This window comes from Canis lupus, chromosome 18 (assembly GCF_011100685.1).
Source record: "Canis lupus familiaris isolate Mischka breed German Shepherd chromosome 18, alternate assembly UU_Cfam_GSD_1.0, whole genome shotgun sequence".
In the NCBI taxonomy this organism is placed as follows: domain Eukaryota; kingdom Metazoa; phylum Chordata; class Mammalia; order Carnivora; family Canidae; genus Canis; species Canis lupus.
Genome location: NC_049239.1, coordinates 31676350 through 31700216, shown reverse-complemented (window position 1 = coordinate 31700216; position 23867 = coordinate 31676350). Strand labels below are relative to the sequence as shown.

At 36.7% G+C, this 23867-nt stretch overlaps 1 long non-coding RNA gene across 5 annotated transcripts in view; it reads left to right on the top strand.

Moving 5' to 3' along the window:
• Positions 1 to 23294, top strand: part of LOC102151911 — a 125225-nt gene extending 101931 nt beyond the window's left edge. For 3 of the 5 annotated variants that reach the window (XR_005373333.1, XR_005373332.1, XR_005373325.1), the window contains one exon: positions 22954 to 23294. This is a non-coding gene — a long non-coding RNA (uncharacterized LOC102151911). The remainder of the gene's footprint in view (positions 1 to 22953) is intronic. The other 2 variants (XR_005373339.1, XR_005373316.1) reach the window with 2 other exon arrangements.
• The last annotated feature ends 573 nt before the right edge of the window (positions 23295 to 23867 follow it).

The following is a 23867-nucleotide window of genomic DNA, read 5'->3' as shown; positions in this document are numbered from 1 at the left end:
CAAAGGCCGATGTTCAATTCCCTGAGTCCCTAGATTCTTTTTTTTTTCCTACTCAAAATCTTATATGGTTCTGGTGGTTCTTGTCCATTTTGTAATATGCAGTGTGAAATACTTGGCGTCCAAGATTTCTGGAGCTAGAAAAGAGAGATGGATCTGGAGCTGGAGGTAAAATAAGAATAAGAGGAGAGAAAGAGAGAAGGAGGGAGAAAGGGAGAGAGAGAGAGAGAAGGAGATAGGGAGGGAGAGAGAGAGAGAGAGAGAGAGAGAGAGAGAGAGAAAACAAGTGAGCACGAGGAGAAACATCATCTTAGCATGGAAATCACACACATCCTTTCCCCCATAAGCCAGAACTAATCCTATTGCCACGGCCTAACTGCCAGAGAGGCTGGAAAATGCAGGGGAACACATAGACTTGTGGCACATAGACCGGCCCATGACAAAGTTCATCAAGAAAGACTAACAGAGAGAGGGGACCAAATGGGGCAAGGCAAGAGATTCGTGTCAACAGAATGTAAAGAAATGCAAAAGTGGGCAAGAAGTGGTGGATGTACAAGACCAGAGATCAGTGTCTGTTTATAAATGAGGATACAAAGGGGAAGGAAAAAGCCAGTGGAGAGTTAGGTAAAGTTTTGGAGCAGAGCTGAGAGAAATTACAGGTCGTTAGGACAGCACCTGTGATGGTTATCAGGGTGACACCGAGGGAGCAGTTCTACATTTCACAGTGAAATAGGATAGGAAACCTTGGAGAAGACGTCGGGTGAGCTGGCCACACAGTAAGGTGGGACAGGGAGTAATATAATATTCCAGAAAATAAAGAAAACTGAAAATTTTAACTCACAGGTCCACTCTCTGTAGCCAGTGTGAAATAGTGAACACATGATGATGTTCAGTTGCTCAAGAAGAACTCTCCCACGTTTCTATGTCACCTGTCAAATTTGGCCCTGAAAGGTCATGAGTGTTAACATGCATTTATGAGATTCAGGTGCAGGTGTCCGAGGCGATGTAAGTCAAGTGAGGCTCATTCAGACGTGCTTCACATCACACGAAAGAGGGAGCTGGGCTTCAGTTTGAGAGGCAGGTATCCAGTGCCTATCCGATAGGGCTCTTGTGAGATTGAATCACACACCTAGGGTATCCTAAATGATCAATACATGTTACTACTGTTTGGCCAACTTTTTGAGGTTTCTGTTTTAGAGATTAAGAAACTGAGGCAGAGAAAATTTAAGGGATTTGTCTGTGAAATCATAGCTGGCTGGTGTTTAGTAGTAGGTGGCCATCACCTAGTGTAGGAGGTCAGGAATTGGGGGGAGGGTTGTCATTGAAGACCTCTTTGATGAAGTGATATTTAAGCATAGGCATGGGGGATATGGAGTTAGCCAGGCAAGGAAAGTGAGGAGGATAACAGAGGAGCATTCGGGTACAGGGGTTAGCATAGAAAAGCGTCGAAGTCAGGAATGAGTTTTGTGCAAGTTGGTAGGAAGAGGGTGTGGTCAGGAGCTTTACGAAGGAGGGAGAGTGGTCCGACGTGAAACGGAGAAGAAGTCAGGCTTAGGCAAAGTCTCACTCATAGATTATGCAACAGACAATGAACCCCATCCTAAAAGCAATGGTGGGCTACCTGAAGTGCTTTAAGTAGATTTATGGCATCACAGATTTGTGCTTTATAAAGAATATACCAAGTGTTATATGGAGAATGGATTGGGGAGGAGGGCAAGTGAGAATACGGAGAACTAGAAGAAGACTACTGTAGTAATTTTGGCAAGGAATTATGGAGAATTAATTTGGGATGATAGCAGTTAACACAGAAAAGTTGAGGATTTTCTTATTTAACTTCAAAGATAGAATCCACTGGAATCTAGAGACAAAACAGTTGAAGTTGTCCCTGGGTCCAGGTTTCTGGCCTGATGAGTAAAGGTATCAGTTATTTAAATGTGGAGTATATTCTATATTGCTAAAGGATATTTTTTTTTTAAAAACTCTTATGTAAAAAGTTATGTAAAACTCTTATGTAACGAAAACTTCACCAGCTTGCTCTAATGTTAACATCCTACATAACCATGGTACATTTTTCAAAACTAAGAAATTAGCATCAGAACAATGCTATCAACTAAACTACGGGCTTACTTAGATTTCACCAGTTTTTCCACAAATGTGCTATAGCTGATCAGGATCCAACCCAGGACACAGAGTTGCATTGTGCCTTTGGTTTTCCACAATCTATAACACTTCCTGGGTCTTTTCCTTGTTTTTCATTAGCTTGACCCTGCTGTATAATTCTGGTCGAGTATCCTGTAGAACGATTGTCCACATGGGTTTATCTGATATCTTTTTCATGATGAGGCTGGGGTTATGGAATAGGGCAAAAATGCCTCAGAGATTATGTACCCTTTTCAACCTATCATATCAAAGGATATATGATGTCAGCATGGCTTGGGGCACCTGGATGGCTCAGTGGGTTAAGCGTCTAACTCCTGATTTCTGCTCAGGTAGGTCATGATCTCAGGGTCATGAGGATCAAGCATTACATCAGGCTCTGTGCACAGTCTGCTTGTCCCTCTCCCTCTGCTTCCCCCCTGACTCACGTGCTCTGTCTCTCTCTCTCAAATAAATAAATAAATAAATAAATAAATAAATAAATAAATAAATAAAATCTTTAAAAAAATCCTCAACAACATAGTTTATTATGCGGCTTGGTTAACATGGCATATGCTGGTTTTCTCTATCTCAGTAATTCTTTTTCCCTCTCCATACTCTGTTTATTAGAAGCAGTCACAAAGTTCCCAATAAATTCACACTCAAAGAAAGGAGACTATAAGCTCTGTTTTCTTGAGAGACTATCAAATAATTGGTGGATATATGTTAAAACCACCCCGTTATTAATAAATACTTTTGGGGAGGTACTTTTCCATGCACATATCCTATTTATCTTTAACGTTTCTCATCCATTAGTGGATTTTGCCCACAGTGATTGTCGCTGTGGTGTTCTGATGCTGATTATCTATTTCCCTAATTCTTCCTACATCTATAATTTGGAATGATGGTGTCTAAATGTCACAGATCCATATTTGTTCAGCCAGCTAATCTCATTTACTTAATTTATTTTATTGACAAGACTAAGAGGTTCTTTAATGAGGAGTAGTGTCTGTGAACTTAACACTATATATCTCCAAGTTTTCTGTTCATTGGAATTGATGTTACTAGCAGGGGAATGTAATTTTAAAAATATATCGTTCATTTATTTGACTATTTTGAGTTTATTTATTGTTTAAAACTAGAATGAATAAAATAAATAACATACCCATTTCCAGATCGTGGTTAATAAAACAACAATGTTCTTAATTCTATATTTATTATAGAATGAATGCTAAACTGGGTACTTCAGATTGATGAAAAGAATGTGAAGTCCTTTTTATCTAGTACAAAGCATTAAGAAAATTTCCATAGACTACCCTTAATTCAAAAAATGTGTAGATAATACTTGGAAAATTTCAGGAAAAGAGAAATAAGAAAATCATAAAATTTAATATTTCTACCCTCCAAAGGTAATTCTTTTAGCATGCTGGCAAATATTCTTCCTCCCTTTTAAATATTTATACACATAGGTATATGAATTAAATTGATATAAATAACTCAGATTTTAAAATTTCTATCTTGATTCCTTTCTTTGACATGTGTTTTACATTTCTTTAAGCACTCTCTTAAAAAATTTCAAACGGTTACATAGTGATTGATCATAATTTAATCGTTCTATGATTGCCAATGTAGCTTGTAACCAATGTTTTACTAATATAGATAATTTTATGCGGGACGCCCGGGTGGCTCTGTGGTTGAGCATCAGCCTTCGGCTCAGGTTGTGATCCCAGGGTTCCGGGATCAAGTCCCACATCGGGCTCCCTATGAGGAGCCTGCTTCTCCCTCTGCCTGGGTCTCTCATGAATAAATAAATAAAATCTTAAAAAAAAATTCTATGCTGTACTTTTTTATATCTGTATATACAGTTTGATGATTTTCTTAGCAAAGAAACAGTAGTGTGGTGGTTGAGAGCTCAGTCTTTAGAGCTAGGTTACCTGGTTTTGTACCTATCTATGTCACTGGATAATTGTATGAGCTTTAGAAAATTGCTTAATTTCTCTGTGTCTAAATCTTTCCACCTATAAATTATGGATAATTATAATACCTACCTTATAGGATTGTTATGAAGTAAATAAAGGCTATATGAAAATGCTATATGGAAAGGACTCAAAATACTCAGAACTTGGTAAGCATTATGTGTTAAATGAATACAAGAAAAAAAATCAGTGTTATATGTTCTGTAAATAGTAGGAATTGCCCTGTAGAACTATCTAGATATGCTATTTTAAAATACTGTTTTAATTTCTTTAATGGTTTCGGGGCTTCTGTTTTCTAGTGCTTCTTGTGTCAATTTTTGAGATTATATTTTCAAGGACTTTGTTTATTTCATGGCATATTTTAAATATTTAAATTTATTGGCAGCCAGCTTTTAGATCATTCTCTTATTCCAGAATTATGTGCTCTATCTGAATTTGCATACACTTTTGTATCTCATCATATTTTCTTTTGACAAGTGTTGATACAGATTATCCATTTTATTAGTCTCTTTCTGGGAAATTTATTTTTCAATCTATTTAGCAACTTTATTGATGTTAATGTACATACCAAAAACCCCACACATATTCAACATAAAATAGTTTTGTGAGTTTGGATATGTGTATACACACACAAAGCATCACCACAGTCAAGGTAATCACTATATTTATCATCTTCAAATTTCCTTGTCCCAGTGTTTTAGTTTTTGTTTCTGTGATAAGAACCCTTAACATGTGATCTCTCCTCTTAACAAATTTTTTAAGTGTACTGTGTTATATAGAAGACCTCTAGAAGCTCTTCACCTTATAATTTTGCATAACTGAGACTGTACCTATCAAAAACAGGTCACCCTTTACCCCTCCCCCTGTTCCTGGCAACCACCATTCTACTGTCTGCTTTTATGAATTTGATTATTTTACATAATTCATGTAAGTGGAAACATACAGTATTTGGCCTTCTGTGGCTGGCTTATTTCATTTAACATATGGTCCTCCAGATTAATCCATGTTGTCTCATACAGGATTTTCTTCTGTTTTTAAAGGCTGGATAATATTCCAATGTATGCTAAGCCATTATTCATCAATGCGCATTTAGGTTGTTTTCATAGCTTGGCCATTGTGAATAATGCTGCAAAAAAACATGGGAGTGTAGATATTTCTTCCACATCCTATTCTGAGTTCTTGTAGCTATACCTAGGATGGAATTGCTGGATCACATGGTAGTTCTATTTTTAATTTTTTGAAGAGCCCTTGTACCCTTTTTCATAGCAACTGCAATTTATACAAGGGTTCCAGTTTCTCCATATCCTTACCACTAGTTGTTATTTTAGATTTTTTTTTAAATAGCCATCTTAACAAGTATGAAGTATTATCTCCTTGTGATTTTGATTTGCACTTCCTTTTTGGTTGGTGATGTTCAGCATCTTCAAATACCTGTTGCCCATTTATTTTTCTTCTTTGAATAAATGTCTCTTCAAATCTGTTACCCATGTTTTAACCATGGTAATTTATTTTTTATTTTACCGTTTGGTTATTATGAGTTCCTTATGTGTTTTGGATATTAACGCTTTATGAGATACATGGTTTATAAACATTTTCTATTATTTCTGTAGCTTGCCTTTCCATTTTCTCTAAAGATTTTTCAGCTTTATTAAGACTTAATTGGCTTAACATTATGTAAGTTTAATATGTGTGGTGTGAATATTGGATAACATACATATTGTGAATTATTGTAATAATCACATCCATTGCCTCACATAATTACCACTTTTTGAGGGAAGACAATAAGAAATTTTAGATCTAATTTTCAAGTGTGAAGGTGAAGTATTATATTAAATGAAATCACCATATTGCACATTAGAGCTACATAACTTGTTTATCTTATAACTGAAAATTTGTGCTTTTTGACCATCCTCAACCATTTCCCCATTATCTCACACCTGAAACAACCAATCTGCTCTCTGTTTCTATGAGTTGGGTTTTTTAAGATTTTAAATGTAAGTGAGATCACATAGTATTTGTCTTTCTCTGAATTATTTTACTCAGCAGAATGCCTTCAAGATCCATCCATGTTTTGTAAATGACAGGGTTTCCTTTCTTTCTTTATGGCTGAATAAGATTTCATTGTGTATAGATATGTATCTCTATATACCACATTTTTAAATTCCTTCATCTAACAAATAGACATTTAAGTTTTTTCCATGTCTTAGCTATTGGAAATAATGCAACAATGAGAATGAGGGGTATAGATATCTCTTTAAGACTGTGATTTCATTTCCTGAAGATACATACCAAGAAGTGGAATTGATAGATCATGTGATAGTTCTATTTTTAATTTTTTGAGTTGCCTCCATGCTCTTTTCTGTACCAACTATACCAGTTTATGTTCCCACTAATAGTGCTCAAGGGTTCCCCTTTATCCATATAATTACCAACATTTATTGTTTCTTGTCTGTTGGATAATAGCCATTCTAACATGTGTGAGGTGATATCAAGGTTTTGATTTGCATTTCCATGATGCTTGGTGATGTTTAGGACCTTTTCATGTAGTTATTGACCATTTGTATGTCTTTTTTGGAAAGTGTATGTTCAGGTTCTCGGCCCACTATTTAATTGAATTTTATTGTTATTATCTTATGAAGTTGAATAGGTTCTTTATATGTAAGCTCTTATCAGGTACATTATTTGCAAATATTTTTCCCATTCCACAGGTTGCCTTTTTATTTTCTCGATGGTTTCCTTTGCTATGCAGAAGTTTAGTTTGATGCAGTCCATATGTTTACTTTTGCATTTGTTTCCTGTGCTTTCGGTGTTACATCCATAAAATCATTGCCAATGTCTTGTGCTACTGTGCTAATGCACAAAACCAATGTCAAGGAGCTTTTCCTCTGTTTTCTTCTAGATACTCTATGGTTTCAGGTCTTACATTTATATCTTTAACTTATTTTGAGTTTGTTTAAGTGAGTTGTATAATATAGGGATCCAGTATTATTTATTTATTTTTTTGCATGTAAATATGCAGTTTTCCCAACACCATTTATTGGGAATATTATTTTTTCCCTATTGAGTATTCTTGACTCCCTTATTAAATATTAGTTATATATATATATATATATATATATATATATATATATATATATGGGCTCTCTATTCTGTTTCATTGGTATATGGCTTGTTTTTATGCTAGTATCATTTTGATTACTATAGCTTTGTAATATAGTTTGAAATCATGAAGAATGATGCTTCCAGCTTTATACTTTTTTCTCAAGATTGCTTTGGATATTCAGTCTTTGTGGTTCCATATGGATTTTAAGATTTTTCTTTTTTTATGTAGACAATGCCATTAGAATCTTGATAGGAATTACACTGAATCTGTAGATTGCTCTGGGTAATGTGGACGTTTTAATAATGTTAATTCTTCCAATTCATGAATACCTGCTATCGTGTTGTGTATTTATGTCTTTCTCAATTTTTTAAATCAGTGTCTTACAGTTTTCAGTGTATAATTCTTTTACTTCCTTGGTTAAATTTATTCCTAACTATTTTGTTGTTTTGATACTATTGTAAAGAGGATTCTTTTCCTTATTTCTTTTTTCAGTTAGTTCACTGCTAGTGTATAGATACATAACTGATTTTTGTATGTTGATTTGGTATCCAGAAACTACTGAATATATTAGTTCTAACAATTTCTTGGTGGAGTCTTCAGGGCTTTCCCTTTTTTAAAGAAAGATTTTATTTATTTATTTATTTATTTATTTATTTATTTATTTATTTATTTATGAGAGAGAAAGAAAGAGAGAGAGAGAGAGCCAGGATCAGCAGGAGGGAGTGGCCGAGGGAGAGGGAGAGGAGGAGAGAGAGAAGGGAGAGGGACAAGTGGACTACATGCTGAGCACATGAGCTGGACAAGGGGTTCAGTTGCATGACCCAGAGGTCATGACCTGAACTGAAACCATGAGTTTCAGGAAGCTTAACTGATTAAGCCATCAAGGTGCCCCAAGGTTTTCTATCTTATAAGTTTATGTTTTCTATATATAAGAGACAATTTTACTTCTTTTCTGATTTGGATGGCTTTATTTATTTATTTATTTATTTATTTATTTGGATGGCTTTGATTTCTTTTCTTTGTGTGTGTGTAACTGCTCTGGCTAGAGTTCCTAGTACCATGTTAAATAAGGACTGGTAAGAATGAACATCTTTTCTTATTCTTGATCTTAGAGAGAAAGCTTTCAACTTTTCACTGTTGAGAATGATGTTTGCTGTGGGCTTGTCATATATGACTTTAATATATTGAGGTATGTTCCTTCATACTTAATTTGTTGAGAGATTTTATCTTGAAAGTATGTTGATTTTGTCAAACTTTTCCTGTATCTATTGAGACTATCAGATGATTTTTATCTTTCATTCTATTAATACGGTGTATCACATTTATTGATTTACTTATGTTGAACTATCCTTGTATTCCAGGGATGAATTGTACTGATCATGGTGTACGGTTCTTTTATTGTGCTGTTGAATTCATCTTGGTAGTTATTTTGTTGAGACTTTTTACATCCATATTTATCTATATAGTACTTATTAGAGGTATAAACAATAACAAAAAATGGAAACATATGAACATAGCCTATGATCCTTATTTCTAAGTCTTTATTTAGTTTCTTTTTTATGTTGTGTGCTCATGTTATATCATTTGATTAATATATAATTATATATATATGTATATATAAAATTTCTCCTGGTAAAATTATTCCTACCTGTATGATAGAATTGAATCTATTTATTAGTGTTCTGAGTTTTCCCAAGCATTTGTTTATGGATGGTTTACATAGAAATAATAATCTAAAAGTCCTGGCTCAGGCCCACATGACCTCTCCTGTTGAAGTCATGGGATACATTGTATTCACGTCAGCCTGGCAACTATAGTCTCTATAGAACGGGATACTTATATTTCTTCTCTTGCTCTGACCCCCAAATTTGATGCTTTCTCTGAGGAGTCACTTGAGCATGTCTAATGATACATTTGCAATATATCTGCCATTGCAGATATTTTTAATGCAATATTTTAAAAAAATACCATCATCTCTATAAAGGATTTATTTGTTCTAGTGCTCCATATGCCACCAAAAGTCATTGTTTTTTGTCACTAAGTAGAGGCATATCTCCTTCTGTATCAGTGTCTGCCTTTAAACACAACGATTTGTCCCCAAAGTGACACTGAGTCCTCTAGGAAAAGGTTTCTATAGCTTTTGCTATAGGCTCGTAAGTGCGTCCATAGACTTGGGTGACAGCACAAAAAAATGCTTTCTTCTATTTTCCTCTTCATCATCATATCAGCATCTCTTTCACATAGGTCCTTCCTCCATTAAGATCCCCTTCTCCTGGATGAGACAGTGGTTAAGGCTGTGGGTGCGGTGCTGGACTTCCTGGGTCCAAGTTTCTGCTTTACCATTTACTAGCTTTGTGACTTTAGGTGACCTACTTCATCCCTCTGTGCCTCAGTTTCCTCTCTACCACTGGGATTAGATTTCCTAGGTTTGTTGAGAGGAACAAATGAATTAATACGTGCAAAATACTTTGAATTATATGTGGTGTTATAAAATCTGTGATTAAACACTAGTTGTTATTATATGCCTAGACCTACCTGACATTTCTGATAGCTAAGATTAAGTTGTATCTATGAATTTGTGGGTCACCCATAGCCTCTGTCTGCATATAACAAATATTCTTTCCAGATTAAAACTTTTATGGAGCTGAGAGAAATAGTTTTAGTATATCAGAAAAAGTTGGCAGAGAACCAAAATGTAGGTGACACACATTTCACCAGGATGTATTTTGATACTGATAACACATGACTTTTATCTGTACAATTTCCGAGCCATAGACTCGGATTTCAGAATTTGTCTCAAACCGCTCAGAGAGGAGGCTATTTCTCACTGCCAGGCTTGCCAGTCGCTGGAAAAGATACCAAGAAAGAAAAGGGATTTAAACTTAAAGGACAAGACAAAAAACACACGTCTAACTGATAAGAACAGAAACAAAAGGGTGCTTAAACTATAGATAAAATGAAATGTTAAGACTCTGGGGTCTCAGCCACATGAAGTCACGGGGCTTTAATTCTTGATGGGCAGCCTGACAAGAGAGCAAATGAAGCTCCAGAAATCTGGGCTTTCTGCCAGAAAAGCTGTAGAATTGGAGAGTTCTGATTCATACTACTGCAGTCTTGGGGAGGAGGAACCCTAAAGTCTGTATGTTTACTTCAAGGAACCCACTGGAAGCTGAGAGAGGTGGGAATTCTAGATGCCACAGAATATGGAGTAGAGTGCTTTTGATCTTGGGCAGCTCTGGTTTTAATGCTCTTCCAAGATGACATCGCAGAAGATTCCTCAGCTCTCATCCACAAAACAGAGACTCTTATTTTGATGATAAAGATGTGATGTGTAAAAGGGGGCCGGATCATCTATTAGATACTATGGGTAGGGTACCTACAACCTGTAAGATTTGTAAGGGCCTTTTAAGATGTTTGAGATATAAAATATTTTTTTTCAAGCTATAAATTTAAAAACTGAAAAATTAAAATTTAGAAGGATTTGAAGACCACAATTACAAAAGTCTTTCCAATTTTTTAAATGCCAAAAGTGAAGTAATAAGGAATATGGGTGCATTTTAATAATTAGGTTGTGATAATGTGGTACTATATGGAACATTCTAAATTAACAAGGCTTAGGGAGACTCTAACATAATAGAAGGGTGTTCAGAACATATTAGATATTGAAGTAATATTAATTCTTTTCCTCTTCATTTCTTTACATAGAAGTCTCTTTTGAAATATGGGAGGAAGTACAAAGTCACATCATTTAAGTTGGCTGTTATCCAGGTAGTCAATATGATATGAGGTATAAAGTGATTAAATAAAAACTTATTTTTATTTTTGCTGTTATTTCATTTTACTCTATGCATGCTTGCTGCCGCTACTCTTCTTGGTCATATGTATCAACATATTCAATTCTCTCAATAATCCAATGAAATAGATATGGCTATTTTCCAGTTTTAATGAAGAGAAGATGAAAAAAGTAGCAATGCTAGGCGATTTGTCAAAGTCACATAGTGGTAGAGCCAGAATTTGAACACAAGCATTTAGACTTTGGAGCCCGACTTATGGCCAAAAAGTGGTACTTGGAGTACACAATATAGATACACACTAGTCTGGTGCTTTGAAGCAGATCTTTTCCAGTTTTGGATACTGAGCTAAAACAGATATTCTGATCAAAAAAGTTTTAAAAATGTCCTCCTCGTTGTATAATATGCACGATGTTGGTCACAGGTAGAATTTGAAATCCTGCAAACACATAACAAAGGGCTAGAGTTGGAGCAATGGCTTCTCATTTTCAAATATAAGAACACTCTAACTTCCCAAACTTCACATACCCTCCTGGCAGAGTGATACTTTTAGTGACTATCATCTGAGAAAACACATAACAAAATGGCACCAAATAGCACAGGTATATTATTTACTTTATCATGGACAGTGCCAGGAGCACATGTAACTTCTTGGACCCTTGTAGTCACTCTGTGCTCTCTTGGAATGGACTATAGAGAAATAGTGAACTGTAATACCATACAGATATTTCCATTAATTAGGTAGGGTAGCATCTAAGATTTTTCTGAGTATACTGGAAAGAAGCAAAACCTATCTGCTGTTATTGTTTTCTGAAAGTATTCCAAAGGAACTCGGAGATACAAATGAAACAAAGACATCAGCAAAAACTACATGCTTAAAAAAACCAGATTACTGAAGGAAGAAGAAAGTATTCCTGTGGACATAAGATATGAGCTATCTGGAAAATGAAGAAACCCCACTGAACATATTGGAGACTCTTACAGACATTACAACTCATTACTTGTTTCTTAATGAGACAGAGGCTTAAAAATACCATCCTCAGAGCTGACTCCTTATCCTGTATAGTTTCTGAGTTTTAACATATTAAACTGAAAAAAGATTCCCATTTCAAATTGTATATGCAGCAATTCCCACCTAATTTCTTTGGTGACTCATACAATCTAGAGGTAGACGACTTCAATGTGATCGATTAAAAAGTTTTTTTACCCTTAAAGATGTCTTATACCACTTTCCAGCGTTTCGACATATATGACTTTATCCTAAGAAAATAATCAAAGATACATGTAAATATATTTGTGTAAAGATAGTTATATGAGCCCTTCTTTGTAACAAGGAATATTTGAAAATCTGTAAATGCTTATCAATGGGAAGTTAATTACTAAGTTATAATGCCCTTGTGATATCAGATACTATGCAGACACAGCCTGGAGTCCATAGCAAAGAGATCCTGAGATCAAGTTAACATGCTAATCCTTATTGGAATATTGGAAGGTGTACTTCCAGGGCAGCAAGCGTAGAGCACAGAGGAGTGAAGCAAAGAAGGATAAGCAGCTAATGCAAAGTGATGCTGCAGCACTGGCCATGATTTGCCTTCAGACTTGAGACTAGAATTTATCCTTTGACCTTAATCAGTCTGTTTACTCCTAGTCAAAGTTTACCCCTCAAGGAGTTAAATTCTCTGAACTTCTGGGTTCTATTCCTGGCTCTTTCTTCACTCAGGATGGATGCCACACTCTGCATGCTGGGTGTGCTTCATCAGGTTTGGAAATGGTGAGGGGAAACCAGAGACAGTAAGCATGCGGCTGGTTGGTTTCCATAGACCCACCAATGCAGCGGCTGGGACTGAGAGGAGCCAGAAGTGTGAGGGGACAGTTGGGGCTAAAGAAGCATGTAAGATATGAACATTAAAACAGACATAAAAATCAAATGGAAAAAGGATTTGATACATTCACAGTATATTGGTAAGAAAAAAGAAGCTATGTATGCAGTTTGACACTATTTTTATAACTTTACACACATATATGAGAAGAAAGGGAGAGAGAGGGAAAGAAGAAAATACTAAAAAGACATATAACAAATCCTCATTATGCAATTATCTGTAGAAGGTAGATTCACAACTAACTTTGGACATTTTTTATTCCATTGAGATTTTCTGTACTTTTCGTGTCTTCTGTGTGGGACATAAATTGCTTGCTGTTATGAAAATAAATCATAGATGTAAGTAGAAATTTATCTGTAGAGTAGTTCAATATACAGTTAGCTAATAATAATAAGAAGAAAATGTAATGCTAGTTATAATAACAAAATGAAAATTTAGAGATTCAGTAGTCTTTTATATCATATCGTGATTTATGGTACTTTAATACCCCGAAGCCCACATAATTGTTTAAAAGTATTCACAGGCATAAAAAGTATTAATTATATGTTGTTTAGGGCAGCCCAGGTGGCTCAGCGGTTTAGCACTGCTTTTAGCCCAGGGCGTGATCCTGGACACCCAGGATCAAGTCCCACGTCGGGCTCCCTGCATGGAGTCTGCTTCTCCCTCTGCTGGTGTCTCTGTCTCTCTCTCTCTCTGTCTCTCTGTGTTTCTCATGAATCAATAAATAAAAATCTTTAAAAAAAATAATATGTTATTTAATGAAAAAAAGCAAGTTACAAAACAATATGTTTGCTGTAATAATATATTTTTAAAATATTTTTGGCTCTCAAGAAAAGAAATCTTAGGGAGACTCTCAGATAGGAAAAGTAAATATGTAAAATAATAAATTATTCTCAAATTACACATGGTTGATGCAATTTCATTCAGAATCTCATTTTTTTTTCAAACTGTAATAAAACATTTTAAAGTTCACATGACAGGATAAGTGTGCAGAATAGAACACGTAATTCTTTGTATAATTTCCTAAAATCAAAATGGTATGAGAGTGGGAGAAGAACAGAAGTATAGATCATTGGAACAGAAAAGAGAGTCTGGAAATAGAACTAAACATGAGGAGGCCTTAATATATAATAAGGATGCCTTTTGAATTCAGTGATAAAGTGATAGTTCACATAATAAGCGGTGATAAATAATTAAATACCTATCTGGAAGAACAATGTTGGATTTCTACTTCATAGCTTGTTTGTTTGTTTGTTTGTTTGTTTGTTTATTCATGAGAGACACACACAGAGAGGCAGAGACACAGGCAGAGGGAGAAGCAGGCTCCCTGCGGGGAGCCCCATGTGGGACTCGATCCTGAGACTCCATGATCACGCTCTGAGCTGAAGGCAGACGCCCAACCACTGAGCCACCCAGGTGTCCCCCTCATAGCTTATTTAAAATACCATTCCAGATCATTTAAAGAACCAAGTGCAAAAATTAAAACAATAAAACCATTAAAAACTTTAGGGAAATGTTTATATAACTTTAGAGTGGGAGACATATTCTGAATGAGGTGGGAAACCCAGAACTAAAGATTGGCAGATCTGACTACATATAAATAAAATTTTTCCTAATGGAAAAATAAACAAGAACTAAGATAATTTGCAGACTAAAGAAAGTTTTTGCAAATTTTATAACAGACAAGAAGCTAGTATTTCTAATGTCCAGGTAAGTCCTACAAATGTCTAAGAAAAAAATAAAATAATATGAACACACAATTTATAAGAGAGAAAATGTAAAACACCAATAAGCACATGAAAAGATGTTTAAGCTTGTTGTGAGTCAGAAGCAAACAATGTGAAGCCACTTTTAAGCTATCAAAATAGCCAAATGAAAAGTTTAGATAGGGTTGAGTCCTGGCAGTGATGTGGGGCACCAGATGGTATTGTCCATTGCTTGTGGTATTTCCCCACTTCTGGAAATTGCATCATTGTTTGAAAGGGCGGGGGGGAGGAAAGACGAACCAAACCAGCCGACCAAACAAACCCTACAAATAACCTGAAATGCATTAGTAAGATAATTTAAGAGATTAAAATATGGCACATCCATACTATGGAATATTATGAGGCCCTCATAAAGAATGAGTTAGGTTTTCATGTGTAGCCATTGGGTCTATAGGAAAAGTATACATTTCAGAAGACTCAGGATAAAATAATATACCTCTGTACATTATCAAAGATCCAGAAAAATATTTATTAATTGATTGACAGTATAAAAGAGGACAAGACAGCATGGCCATTTAGAAAAAGGGATGATTAGGTGAGCTGTTAAGAGATGTGTTTTTTTTTTTTAAGATTTTATTTATTTATTCATGAGAGACACAGAGAGAGAGGCAGAGACACAGGCAGAGGGAGAAGCAGGCTCTATTCAGGGAGCCCGATGTGGGACTCGATCCTGAGACTCCAGGTTCAGGCCCTGGGCTGATGGCAAGCACTAAACACTGAGCCACCCAGGTGTCCCAAGAGAAGATGTGTTATATAAGCAAGGATTCTGAAGGAAGCACTAATAAAATGGCAGAGTTAGAATCCACCTTGAAACAGCAAAAAAATCAGAAGTGATGCTGTAGAAAATGTAATTAATTATTAACTCAGAAGTTGAAATTGAGAACCACTCCTGCAGTGTGGAAATCATTAAAAGAGAACATAATAGCAGTGGCAGACACTAGAAATACTGTGTAGCTAATTTGTCTTCCATACACAGAGATAAGACCAAAGGAATAGAAAAATATTTAAAGATAAAATGAAAGATATTTGTTTTAATTAGAAGAAAAAAAATAACTGCATGCAGATATAAAATGCTTCATGGTCTTCCTATCAAAATTACGAAATGTCAATGACTTTTAAATACATATTACTAAAAATTTAAATCTGTAATGATAAAGAATATTGCTATTGTCACTCTTCCAGAAAAAAAAAAAAGAAAGTCGCCTAGAAAAGGAACAAGAACTAGTTTGGTGTTGGTATGTAAAGTTTAGAAACCAGATACAGGATAGACTCTACTAGTATCTGTTGGGAAGACATAATTAATTAGATAAAAACGCAACTGAAAGTAATATTTTAACTCATGTGATATTACAGTGCAAAATAATGGGAATTGAACTAATTAGAGAGTTTATTAAAACATGTGAAGAAAGGGTTATTGAAGGAAGTAAAAGAACTCAGTAGGTGAAGGGGCAACTGGAACAACCAGTACAAGGACTCGACTAAAAGATTATCATTGTGGCCAGAATGGAAAGAAGATAAAATGAATGAGAAAATACAAATACTCATCACAGAGCATCATCACAGACTGTCACTGTAAATAGCCAGGAAATTAAAAATTTTAAGACTGATTTTTCTATATGTTCATACTCACTACTTGTTAATAAATTTGAAAGCCTCTATACATTTGATGAATTCCTAGGATAAGAAAAGCTCTCAAGCTTGATTCAAGGAAGGGCCTAAAATCAGAATAGACTGCTAACCCTAAAAGTTAGAGGAGGAGATTTAAAAACCTCCCAGAAAATGGCAATCCCAAACAATGTCACAGACAAATTCATTGTCATTATAAGACAAAAACTAAAGCATTTCAGAAAAGAGACCAACGAGGAAGACTTCCACAATGTATCTCCTGAAAGAAGTTTAACACTTAAAACCTAACACTAACAAGACAGCAAAGCAAAGGATAATCTTTCTTCAGATGCTGCAGCAGAAATTCTAAGGAAAGAAATCGGGCGCAAATTACCTCCTTTATATTTTAAAGAAAACATTTGCTAAAAGAAGAAGGAACATTTGTTATATGCTACCATGAAGTAAGCCACATCTGGGAATAAAAGGAAGGTTAATTACTGAGTAGAGGAATAGAATTAATTTCATCCCAAATGTGGAAAATATTTCCTTAATCTCTGTCATTCACATTCACCCCTTCATTTCTTGCACTTCATTGATTCACTCTTCATATCATTTGATCCTCATTTATTCACCCCATAACACGTTTTTCCTCTTCTTTGGAGTTCCACAAGTCTTATTTGTGCAGAAAGAAAAGGGGGACATGAATATGGGGAGACAGCAGTTTCTCTTACGATGTTTGTGATGTGCCATGGGATGAAGACACCACCCCAAGTACGGTGGTGGCACAAAAAAGAGGTGGGCCTGGCTCTGCTGAGCCAGAGGGCAAGTATATGGAGGGAAAGTGAGTCTTCACAGGGAAGAGGATGCTTCAGCTGCAGTTCCCAGGAGATCACATGACTCTTTATCTTGAGGTCACGAGTCCAAGCCCCACACTGGATGTAGAAATTACTTAAATAAATTTTTTTAAAAAAGGACTTTTAAAAAAAGATTTTTGTTTATTTATTTGAGAGAGAGAGAGAGAGAGAGAGAGAGGGAAGGAGCAGAGGGAGGAGCAGAGGGAGGCTCAGGAGGGAGAGGGAGAAGCAGGCTTTTGGCTGAGCAGGGAGCTCAATGTGGGACTCCATCCCGGGACTCCAGGATCATGACCTGAGCCAAAGGCAGACGCTTAACTGACTGAACCACCCAGGCACCACTTAAAAAGGACTTTTAGAGAAATGCATGGACCTTCCTGGGAAAGGCATTAGGGGAGCAGGGGACACATGCATGGGCACCAAGGCATAAAATGGCACAACTATTTGGATTTCGCATCACTGGAGTGTGGCAGTGAAGGGGAGGGAGGAGGAGAGAGGTAAAGGATTTAGTTAAGGGGCCTGGGAAACATGAATCCCTTTTATAGGTTGAGATGTAGGAAGCTGTTGACATGGCTCACAGTGGGGACCCAGGTTGGCATGGGAGGGCTTGGGAGGTATTTGCAGTATGAGAATTAGGGATGGCTCTTCCCCTGCAGGAAACTTACCCTAGGTGGAAGGCATTATAGAGAGGTAAGGAAATACCCAGCAGAGGTGATTTATTTTCTTTTCAAACCTTATAAAGTCCTGGCCACCTTTAAACTTAAGAAAGTAGTGGAATTGCAGTGACTCAGGGCTGTGAGCTGTGAGCATCGCTTATCACGTCTGGTTAAGAGATTGCCAGACAGAGCATTTGTTTGTTCCAGTAGATCGTGCTTTCCTTTCCTAGTGATGGTACTTTAATGAGAAAATTAGTGTACATGTATATTATGTGTCTGATGGGTCGTTATGCGAATGTGCTTGTTATTTAAAATACCCAATATATCAGGTTCCTAAAAAAGTGATAAGCAGCAGATAATTCATTCTGAGGGCCGTAATCAGTGCGATCCCAATCTCTCTTTCAAAGGTAGAAAACACTTTTGAGTAATGCCAATCCCGGGGTTTCCTCTCACCAGTACTTTTTGAACTTTTCTACCCAGAGGAGGAGCATAAGGCTCATTTTTTTTTCATGAGGGCTGCAGTGCTAGTGCAGCACTAGTACAAGTAACCCAGGCATTTGAGGCTGGATTTTGAGTTCTTCCCCCAAAGACTCCCAACACTAATCAACCCTGGATAGACAGGAAATCAAACAGTTTAATGCTCGAGGGATAAACATGAGGATTTGTATCCAACTACGGCACTTTAGTTCTGTCCATACCTTATCCAGAATGAGTTCTTAGCAACCCCCATCTCTTCCCTCTGCCCCTTATCTCCTGACTCTAGTTAAATTCAAAAAGCATCAGCAAAAGGTAAGTTATCAATAAAGGCCTAAAACCATATGTTACAAGGTTGTATCAACTTGTGCCCCATGAATTGAGGCGGATTAATGTCAGTAAGAACACACTGCATACATAATAAGAATTTTTGTAAAAAAAAGGAGCTGATAATCTGCTACTAGCTCATTTTTAGGAACTGTTGTATAATTCATGTGGCTTTTGCATATTGTTCATTGAATTACCATGAATACCTGCGCATCAGATAAGATACACACTGAAACCAAAGGGAGAGTACGAAATGCATTTTTCAGTTCTGTCCCCATACCGGCAGTCAGTCATATTTGAATAAGAAAAGGCAGATAAAATCAATTTGCAAAAAAAGAAGACTAAAATAAATGCGATTGGAATTGTAAAACTAGCAGAGATCTTAGTTTGCAGACAAACTGAGCAGAGATGTCAAGCATATGGAGGACAAATCATCTGCTATTTCTTTGAGATGGTAATATTTTCCAATGAGCAAATAGCTATGGTATTTGGTGTCAGTGGAGGGAATTGCTGTTTTACTGCGGTAATGAATCATTTAGGCTGAGGCGGATTCAGGTACGTGAGTCACATCTGCTGTTGCGTGGACTTCATCAGCCGGGCTCAGATGCTTCCTGCTTTCCTGGGGGGTTTCAGGAAAAGGCTTTTGGCCAGGGATACTCTGCTTCTTTTCCACTGGTCCCTGAGCACATAGTCCCTTAACCAGTAGGAGGAGAAGGGATCCACCCACAGGTGTGGGAAGGGGAGGGAGACTTAGGAATCCTCTCATCCATCGCAAAATAGGAAAATGAATTTCTCTCCCACAAGACTGCTAGAGCTAAAGCTCTGTCACTGGGCTCCATGCTCTGGTTTGGGGCTTTGCTTGTGAGTTCAAAGGAGATCTTCAAGAGAGTTTCAGTCTTTAAACATTTTTGTGCAAATGTTCATTGAATTATATCCATGGATTGGATGTTAATAGGGGGAAAAAATAGAAGGAACTATTCTTCTTAAATCCTGATTTTTAAGGATTTGGAGGAACTGAATTGGCTCGGGCAAAAGAGACTTTATAGTAAAGGAAGATAGGGTAAAACAGCCACAGTAATAACTTCCATTTATTATTTTCCAAGCATCGTTCTAGTGGCTATATACATATTATCTCCTTGATTCCTCACCAAATCTTGACTATGAGCAATTCTTACGTCTGTATTATAGGTGCGGCAACAGGGGCTCATATAGGTTAAGTGACATGCCCTCATTCAGTCAACCAATGAGTGGTGGAATTGAAATCCGGACTAGTGTTGACCATTCCTGGACACGGAAATGGAGAAGGACATTGCTGTCCAGCAACTATGCTGTCCAGCAACTTTGACAAGGCCTGTTTCTATTGGGATCCGCCATGCTTTCCTTGACCATTCTCTGCCTCAGGTCACAGGATCTCTGTCCAGGTTATCAAGGACCAGTGACAAGGATCTTCAGTTCTACTCACAGTTCTATTGCTAGCTTAGCATGTGACCTTGAGCAGGTCACTCAGTTCTTTTGTCTTGATCCTTCAATTATAAAATTACAGTGGGACAGAATCAGTGGTTCTTAATGTCTGAGAATTGTAGACTCATCTAAATAAACCTCCACAGAAAATTTTGCTCACAGTTTTATATTCTTATGGACTTCCTGAATTTTGGATCAGGGTAAGCATGTCAGGATTAGATAGTCTTTGTTATTTTTTGATGAGGACTGCTGGTTTATTAGACTTTTCTGCTTAGAGTTTTGGAGGGATAAGAGATAGCGGTTGTCATGGGTTTGCTAAAATGTCAAAAATAAGGAAAATGTGGATCTAATATAATTAAAGGGAAGCTAACTGTCTACATTTCTGTTAGATAATATTTCATAAACTTTTTTTTTATCAAGGATAGTATTAAATCTCTGCCATTGAAGAGTACTTACAAATGGGTAAATTTCATTACCGTTTTTTAAAAAATTTTTTATGGTAAATTTATTTTTTATTGGTGTTCAATTTGCCAACATACAGAATAACACCCAGTGCTCATCCCATCAAGTCCCCCCTCAGTGCCCGTCACCCATTGACCCCCACCCCCCGCCCTCCTCCCCTTCCTCCACCCCTAGTTCGTTTCCCAGAGTTAGGAGTCTTTATGTTCTGTCTCCCTTTCTGATATTTCCCACACCTTTCTTCTCCCTTCTCTTCTATTCCCTTTCACTATTATTTATATTCCCCAAATGAATGAGAACATATAATGTTTGTCCTTCTCCGATTGACTTACTTCACTCAGCATAATACCCTCCAGTTCCATCCACGTTGAAGCAAATGGTGGGTATTTGTCATTTCTAATGGCTGAGGAATATTCCCTTGTATACATAGACCACAGCTGCTTTATCCATTCATCTTTCGTTGGACACCGAGGCTCCTCCCACAGTTTGGCTATTGTGGCCATTGCTGCTATAAACATCGGGGTGCAGGTGTCCCGGCGTTTCATTGCATCTGTATCTTTGGGGTAAATCCCCAACAGTGCAATTGCTGGGTCGTAGGGTAGCTCTATTTTTAACTCTTTGAGGAACCTCCACACAGTTTTCCAGAGTGGCTGCACCGGTTCACATTCCCACCAACGGTGTAAGAGGGTCCCCCTTTTCTCCGCATCCTCTCCAACATTTGTGGTTTCCTGCCTTGTTAATTTTCCCCATTCTCACTGGTGTGAGGTGGGATCTCATTGTGGTTTTGATTTGTATTTCCCTGATGGCAAGTGATGCAGAGCATTTTCTCATGTGCATGTTGGCCATGTCTATGTCTTTCTATGTGAGATTTCTCTTCATGTCTTTTGCCCATTTCATGATTGGATTACCTTTTAATACACAGTTTGCTCCAAAACCTGTATTCTTGTGTAATAGTGGCTAACAACAACAATAATAGCTATCATATATTGAACAGTTACATCTAAGCACTGTGCAAAATGTTTTGCATGCATTATCACATGTAATTTTTGCAGAAACTCTTTAAGATAGGTAGTATTATCACTTTTTTAAAGATGAGAATAGAGGCTCAGAATTTAGAAATACGCAGACATATTTTTTAAGATATATATCTATCTAGATGTAGATATCTATAGATAGATATTTTAAAAATATCTATCAAGATGATGATATAGATATCCACATCCATTTCTGTATCTATATCTATATATATCTTCGGTTTCCATTGCATTTTGGCTTCTCTAAATAATTATGGTTCTAAATAAGTGCATCATCAAACTAAAATTCATCGTCTCAAGTGAAAGAGATATTATATATCTTTGAGGATTATGTTTGGCTTTTGGTAACAGTAAACTCAATTTAGAACGGCTTAACCAAACAGGATTTTATAAGCCTAGTGTTCCTGAATATACCCTGGAAACTTCATGAGAATGTCCCCCACCCCAAAAGTTAATATAGTTGCTATGTTTAAGGGGAAAATGGGTTTGAAAACTCAAATTAAGTATTTCCTCTACACTCAAGGTATTGTTGCTCTTGGAAGTTTTGATTAAATTCTTTCAAACATCCTTTCACAAGACAACAGTTCTTCATTTTGAGATTGTTTTTGCTACCTTGCTGGTTTTAAAATGATCTTTCTTTTCCCAACAAACCAAAGTCCAGGACCAGATAGGTTCCAGGGGAATTTTGTCAGGCATTTATTTCTTTATTTTATTTCTTAAAAATCTGAATTCCAGGGATGCCTAGGTGGCTCTGTGGCTGAGTGTCTGCCTTCTGCTCTGGGCATGTTTGATCCTGGGGTCCTGGGATCAAATCCTGTATTGGGTTCCCCTTGGGGAGTCTGCTTCTCCATCTGCCTATGTCCTGTCTCTCTCTCTCTGTGTGTCTTTCCTGAATAAATAAATAAAATCTTTAAAAATTTTTTGAATCCCAAGTGATTTTTACTGTAAATGTGATGATTGATTTCATGTGTCAACCTGACTGGGTCATGATGCCCAGATACCTGCTTAAACATTATTCCATTATTTTTGTGAGGGTGCTTTTAAATGAAATCAACTCTTAAATAGGTGGGCTTTGAGTAAAGTAGATGAAAGCCTGAAGAGAACAAAATATTGATCTCTCAGAAGCAAGAAGAAATTCTGTAGCGCAAGGTGTTCAGACATTTTATTATGGTTTAATAACTTGAGTGGTCTTTGACACAGAAGTACAGTTTCCACCAACAAGGAGGTTTCAAGTGAAGCTTTAGAAAAAGTTCATCATGGTGATTCTAATATGCCTCCTGGTTAAGCCGCCCTAGCTAAGGAGGCAGATCAAAAAGCCACAGAAGTACCCTGATCGGGGGAGGAAAAGCAACTACTATTTATGATGAAAAAGGACCTCAGCTACTTCTATTTTGACCTCAGTCTATACGTTCTAATTCATTATCTTCTTCTTTTCAGCTTATCTCTTAACTCAGGCAAAAGACCCTGTGGGCAAAGCATCCCCAGAAAAGAAACTACCCACTCAATCAGTAAAGACTGTCATGAACCAGCAAGACCCTGCCTGTGATTGACCCTAGACAATGATCAACCTGACCTTTGCGGCCCACCTGCACGTACCCACCGATCGTTGTCCCATATTTTCCTTATGTTGTTGAAAACTGACCTCTGTGCTCTGAGGACTACCAGATATTTAAAGAATATTCTTCTCAATCTGTTCCTAAAAAATAGAAAAGGAAGGAAAACTTCCAGACTCATTCTATGAGGCCAGCATTATCTTAATTCCAAAACCAGACAATGACCCCAGTAAAAAGGAGAAATGGAGACCAGTATGCCTGATAAACATAGATGTAAACATTCTCAACAAAATACAAGCAAATCGAATCCAACAGTACATTAAAATCACCACAATCAAATGGGATTTATTCCTGGGCTGCAGGGGTGGTTCAATATTCACAAATCGAAGTGATACACTATATTAATTAAAGAAAGGATAAGAACCATATGGTCCTTTCAATAGATGTAGGAAGAAGCATTTGACAAAATATAGCATCCTTTCTTGATAAAAACCTTCAACAAAGTACGTATAGATGGAACATACCTCAACATCATAAAGGCCATACACAAAAGACCACAGCTAATATCCCCACCTGAGAACTCTTCCTTAATGTTCCGGAATAAGACAAGGATGTCCACTCTCACCGTTACTATTTAACATAGTGCTAGGAAGTCTTAGCCTCAGCAATCAGACAGCAAAAAGAAGTAAAAGGCATCCAAACTGGCAAGGAAAAAGTTAAATTTTCACTGTTTGCAGACAACATGATACTACTGTAGAAAACCCAAAGGACTCCACCAAAAAATTACTAGAACTTATA